We start from the raw sequence: 6,000 nt of genomic DNA on the forward strand, positions 1-6,000 counted from the left end.
TATGTAAATTCAGATCTGATGATAAAAGTACCTCTTCTATGGAAAATTTCATAACTTTTTGAATCAACATACCGCTTAAGTATGTAAAATTTCCATAACTCCACAAAAAAGAATTCTATTGCTGAAACGTGTGTGCCATCTTACAAGTTCCTTAGTGAACTCCCTGGGACATGCACTAGATGTGTAGAAGTTGGGGTTTTACAACATGCGCTCTCTTCGTCTAATCACTTTTATGAGGGAAGAGATTTTTGGTAGGCCCCTAAGAGGTTTGAGTGCTCCTAGCAATAGACCTCATCCATCCATTTTGAGTCCAAATATGTAAAAAACCCATACAACATGTGTGTTCAAGTGCCCTAACTACGGATTTTTATAACTTATATATATCCAATATGTAAATTTAGATCTAATGATAAAAGTGCCTCTTCTGTATGGAAAATTTTGTCACTTTTTGAATCAAGATAATGCTTAAGTATGTAAATTTTTCCATAACGCCATAAAAGAAAAAAAAACTGTTATTGAAATGTGTGTCATCTTACAAGTTTCTTAGTGAACTCCATGGGACATGCACCACATGTGTAGAAGAGGAGGCTTTTCATAAGTTTGGAGTTTAAAACGATATTCAAATGAACCTACAAGCATGGGAATGGTGAGAAAGAGTGAGTGTTTTGACAGAAGCTACCTACATAGCTTTCAAAGGTTAGTATGAAGATGCATGTAGATTGTTTTAAAGGGTTTATGTTTTATGTAGAAGCCACCTACATAGCTTCTAAAGATTAGTTTAAAGATGTATGTAGATTGTTTTAAAGGGTTTACGTGAAAAAGTTTCTTTGAGTTCATAAATTGTATAGAATCCCATCCTCAAAGTATTAGCTAAAATTGTATGCAAGGCTTAAGAGTCGATTAGCAAATTGAGTAAGCACAAGATTGAAAAATCTTGAGTTGCGAGGTGAAGGTTTTGTTGGGATACGAGGTAGTGGTAAAGTTTATTCTCTCACGTGGCTATGCATGCAATAGTACCATGGTCACCTTACGTGAGCACATGCATGTAGTGATGCAATGGTGGGTGGTTGGGATCTTCCAGAAGAGGCTGGAGAGGGGGGGTGTGGAGAATGGGACTCAAATGAAGAGATGAAGAAGTGACACCATGTGACTAAATTTCTGACTGTCTCTGAATACTCAGCAACGCCTTGAGAATCTACGCAAAAATAAGGCATGCATTAACGTCTCATCTGAAGTGGTCAAAAGACAAATTGGTTAATTCTCCTTGAGCAACAGAATTCTATTTTTCTCTAGGAAACCGCCTAGTACAGAGAAGTTGGGGAGATGGCTTCAAGATGAAGTTTTCCACGACAGAGTTGTATCTCAAGTTTACTACCTTTGAAAAGGGTTTTTCAATGTGATATTTGTTAAAGACAGATAGTAGTTGATTTATTTGCAAAAGCCCAATTGTTTATGGGATCGAAGTTAATTCATATGATGCCCTTTGACCCCACGTTTATTGTCAACCGGAGCCTCAGGGAATCATGTCTAGTCTAGGTGGACATAATAGGTCTCCCCCTTGGTTGAGACCAACTATGAAGAACTTGGCTAGTGCACTTGGCATGGTATTGTTTGTACCTACTAATAAAGACAAGAGTCGCCACTCTAGTAAGGTATGTGTATCTACTATTGTTTGTACCTACTATTGTTTGTACCTACTAATAAAGACAATAGTCGCCACTCTAGTAAGGTATGTGTATCTTGGAATACTATGTTTGAAACCCCAAATCTTCTTGACATGGACCTAGGGGAATTCTAAAAAATAGAGCTAAAGTTAAAGTTTGGAAATTTTCTGGGAGCTTTCTTTAGGTGTGGAAACTTTGGTCATATCGCTAGAAATTGTGGAGCGAGCAGTGACATAAAAAAAATGGGGAGCAGAACAAGGAAGAGGGATAATCTTTAGAATAGGTAAAGGGGAAACTCCAGGAGTATAGGTTGACAAAGTTGACAAATGAAAAGAGAAGATGAATATGGAGAGAAAGGACACTGAAAATCTTAGGTTAACTTGGGTTACAACTGAAAGATCCAAGGGAAAAAATAACCTCAGAAATATAAAAGGGGAAGCTAGAAATAATCAACTTAGAATTGGAGGGGAAGGGGTAGAAGTAGGTAAGTCTGTGTGTAGAAGGGCTCAGTCCTCCTATATACTCTAATCCCTTTAGCCCTCTAGGGGATGATAGTGAGACCTCATCCATGGGGAGGTTCAATTGGCCAAGTGGATACTACTTGGAGGGAGCTTCAAACAGAGACTGGAGAGGTTAGGACAAAAACATGAGCAGAAGAGGGGCTGGGGGTAGAGATGGTTCTTGCTTCTACTACTTTAGAATGAATAAGGTAAAAAAGTTTAGAGGGTGTACGTGGAATGTTGAAGGTTTGAAGGATAAGAGAAAAAATGAAACTTTTTTTGGGGATGGTGAAGGATTGGAATCTGTCCATAATGGCCATATAGAAACATAATCTAATGGATACTAAAGGGGGGAAGAGAGAATGTTTCAGGGACTAGGTAGTATTGTATGGGGAGGTGAAATCAGGCTACAGTGGGGTTCTATCTATCATTAAGAAACAGTTAAAGCCTACTATTATTGCCAACCATCCCAATGGTATGATTCTAGTTGTTGAGATCCAGTTAGAGGATGAGAAGCTACGGTTAATCAACATCTATGGGGCTCATAACCACAAAATCAAGGGGGAAATGTGGGAGTGGATCAGGAAGTTGGGCATCCAATGCCCTTGTATTATGATGGGGGATTTCAATTTGGTTGAGAAGTAATTAGACAGATGTGGGGGAAGCTTAGTTATGATGGGAAAAGAGAAGAAGAAATGGGACAACCTTAGAGAAAAAATGGGATTGAATGATGGATCGAAATTGGGGCCTTGGGGCTCTAACCTAGGCTACAGCTACTTTAGTCTTCAATGTAATTCTCTCATGTAAGATCTCATATAATTTCAAAAATCTTGTTAAATATCTAATGAGATCATAAGACCCACAAGACTTCCTACAAGCCCGTAGGATCACATATGGGTTGAGAAAAGCTCTAGAACTTGTAAGACCTTTTAAAGAGCCCATGAGGTCACATATGAACTCTTGATGATGACAAGAAGAACCTACTAGTGATGTTAATCATATGAATAAGTGGCTCCTTCATGGTCCTCTACATTGAATTAGTTGATCTTATATGATTATAAGAGTTTCCACCACACAATGACTCCCATGAGATTCTATAAGTAATATAATCAAAGAAGAGCTCCTATCATCTCATATGAGCTCTTTTTTCCTCGAGCGAGATAACAAAGAGATTACTAGAGATGATTGTGATCTAAGACCTAATATTACTTTAAGAATAAGGACCTACCTTCCATGACTCTAATCATGCATTGAGAGAGGGAAGCAAGGTGTGTGTGTTTAGCCTTTTGAGGTACTAGAAGACTCACTTAATATCTAGCCACCATGAGAAACCTTCTGCCGATTCACTACTGTTAGGTCAAAACCAAGTGCCACCTCTTATAGAGTTCCATAGTAATTTGCAAGATATTTGTAATCAAGCAAGTTTTTATTTGGTTTTTCAGAAGATAAAAAGATAATAATTAAATTTGGTGTGTTAATAAAAAAATATGTACTAGAAACAAAACGCACATATACCTATTTATGTGTATGCCTTCTACTAATCGCTTCACTATCTCTTGAAATTAATAGCTCCCAAATTGCTACACTGATGACAGATTTTCCTCCATACATATTTCTTAAAATACATCAGAAAAATTACAATGGAGTTTGATTTCTTTTTTCCATCCGCCCCTCCCTCCTTGCGCCTCCCAGTGCCCTCAGCCCCCCTCATGACCAACAAAGATATGTCTGCACTATTTGAGAGATGTTGAGATGTCAAGCTCAACATGAGCTAACACTCACGAGGCGCCGCGTGAGCTAACACTCACGAGGCGTCTGCATGAGCGTTCGACATTTACATCACTGATGGGTTTGGTAGCTGGCACTGCTAGCTGGACTACATTGACTAGTCCACACCTACCCACTCAACTTAGCGTGTTCACATTATGGGCAACTTATATATACTCTATTATGTGTGTTCGTCACTTTATCTTCTTTGTAGACCTCTTTTGTTCTGTGAAGAAGAAGAAGATTTTTCAGCCTCTTGTGTGTTCTCTTCTAGGGTTTGTGTGAGTGTGTGTGTGCTTGCAACAGCTCAAGATCCCTTCTCCCTTGCATATCTTATTATGATATCATAGCCTAGTTCATGCTAAGGACTGAGCAGCAAGCAAGAGAAGTACAGGAAGCGGTACGAGGTTAAGAACTTCATCCACTCTTTCCCCTTTGTGTTTGTTACTACATCCTTGTGGGGAGATATTTGGGAGAAATTGGAAAACAAACTCTGATTGAGGAGCTTTCTTTGTGGGAGTAGAGCTACAGAGGGTAACTTTACTGTCTGTATATGGACCTTCATTTTTCAGTTCACAGGAATTCACACGCACTGGCGGGTAAGTTTTAATTCTCTATAGAACTTTGTTTTTGGAATTGCAGGAAGGGAGATTGGTTGTGCAGACACTGTGTGTACTTCAAAGATGTCTCAAAGTTGCCATTGGTTATATGTATGCAAATTGGAGTCACTAGTTGTGATAGTTTGGTGCAGTATAGTACCACTGCAAAAGAATACAATAGTTTGTAGCATGCAAGTCAAACAAGAGTGTTGTTTTTGGTAAATTTGTGTTGCAGAAAAGATGTCGAATGATGAAATAAATGGCTTCCATGCTTAGAGGTTCAAATTGAAAAATTTCCTAATGGGAAAAGGTTATTGGGACTCATTTAAGATGAACATGAGAAGGCACCAAAGATACCGAAGATTAATCCAACTGGTAGATGTAAAATAATTCAAGGATTGGAATCAATGAGCAAGGAAATTCATGTATTGGCTTTCTATTGGTATATAGGACACTATGATTGGGTATATACAGGATGCCAAGTCACTAAAGAAGGCATCGGATACCTTGGTGAAGTTGTATAAAACTAACACCAAGGCACAAAACATTTAGTTGAATAAAGAGCTTCATACTGTGGAGAAGAAAAATAGGTATGTGAATGATTATGCCTTGAAGATCTATCAAGAGCGTTGTGGAATCCCTTGCATCATCAATTGGTGTTCTTGTTGATGATGATGATAAGGTGGAAGTGTGTCTACATGGTCTCGGGCCATAATGCAAGGTGTTCAAGACGTCTATTCAAACTTGGGAGAACATTCCCAACTTCACAGATTTGGTGTCAATGCTTATCATTTAAGAGAAGAATTTGGGTGAAGATCAATAGACTTCACAAAACAAAAACCATTTAGAGGAGCAGGCCTTCTAGTTCATGTAGAGGATAAGGTAGAGGTCGTGGACGTGGACGTGGGCAAGGTGGTGGTCAAATAGGTAATCAGAATTATAGTCAGCAGCAGCAGCAACAATCCTAGGATTCACAAAACAACACATAGGTGGAAGAGACCAGTTTAGAGGCAGGGGGAGCGAACAAGGTCGAGGTACTTGGCAACAGAGGCATAATGATACATGAGGCTGTTTTTAATATGGTAAGCCTGGACATGTGAGTGCAAAGCAGATTGCTATAAGAAGCAGAGTGACATGAGCAATGGAAAAGTGCAGCAAAACAACTATACATCCTCTAGCAAAAATAATGAGGATAATGAGAGATTGTTTGTTATGCAACATGTGGTTAATTCTATGTCTAGAAATGATGCAATAGAATATAAGGATGATGTATGGTGTGTTGATTTAGGTGCTTTGAACCACATCACAAGTCATGGTGAGTGGTTCAAGGAAATGAAGAGTCTTGAAAGACTAGCATTTTTTGAAACAGGGAATGACACTGCTCATCCGATTGCCCACCATGTTGGTGATGTGCCATTGTCTATGTAGGATGGTAAGGTGAAGTATCTTCCAGATGTACTTCTAGTTCCG

The sequence above is a fragment of the Cibotium barometz genome, chromosome 56, assembly GCF_041138505.1.
Source record: "Cibotium barometz isolate CiBa-2024 chromosome 56, ASM4113850v1, whole genome shotgun sequence".
Taxonomy (NCBI): domain Eukaryota; kingdom Viridiplantae; phylum Streptophyta; class Polypodiopsida; order Cyatheales; family Cibotiaceae; genus Cibotium; species Cibotium barometz.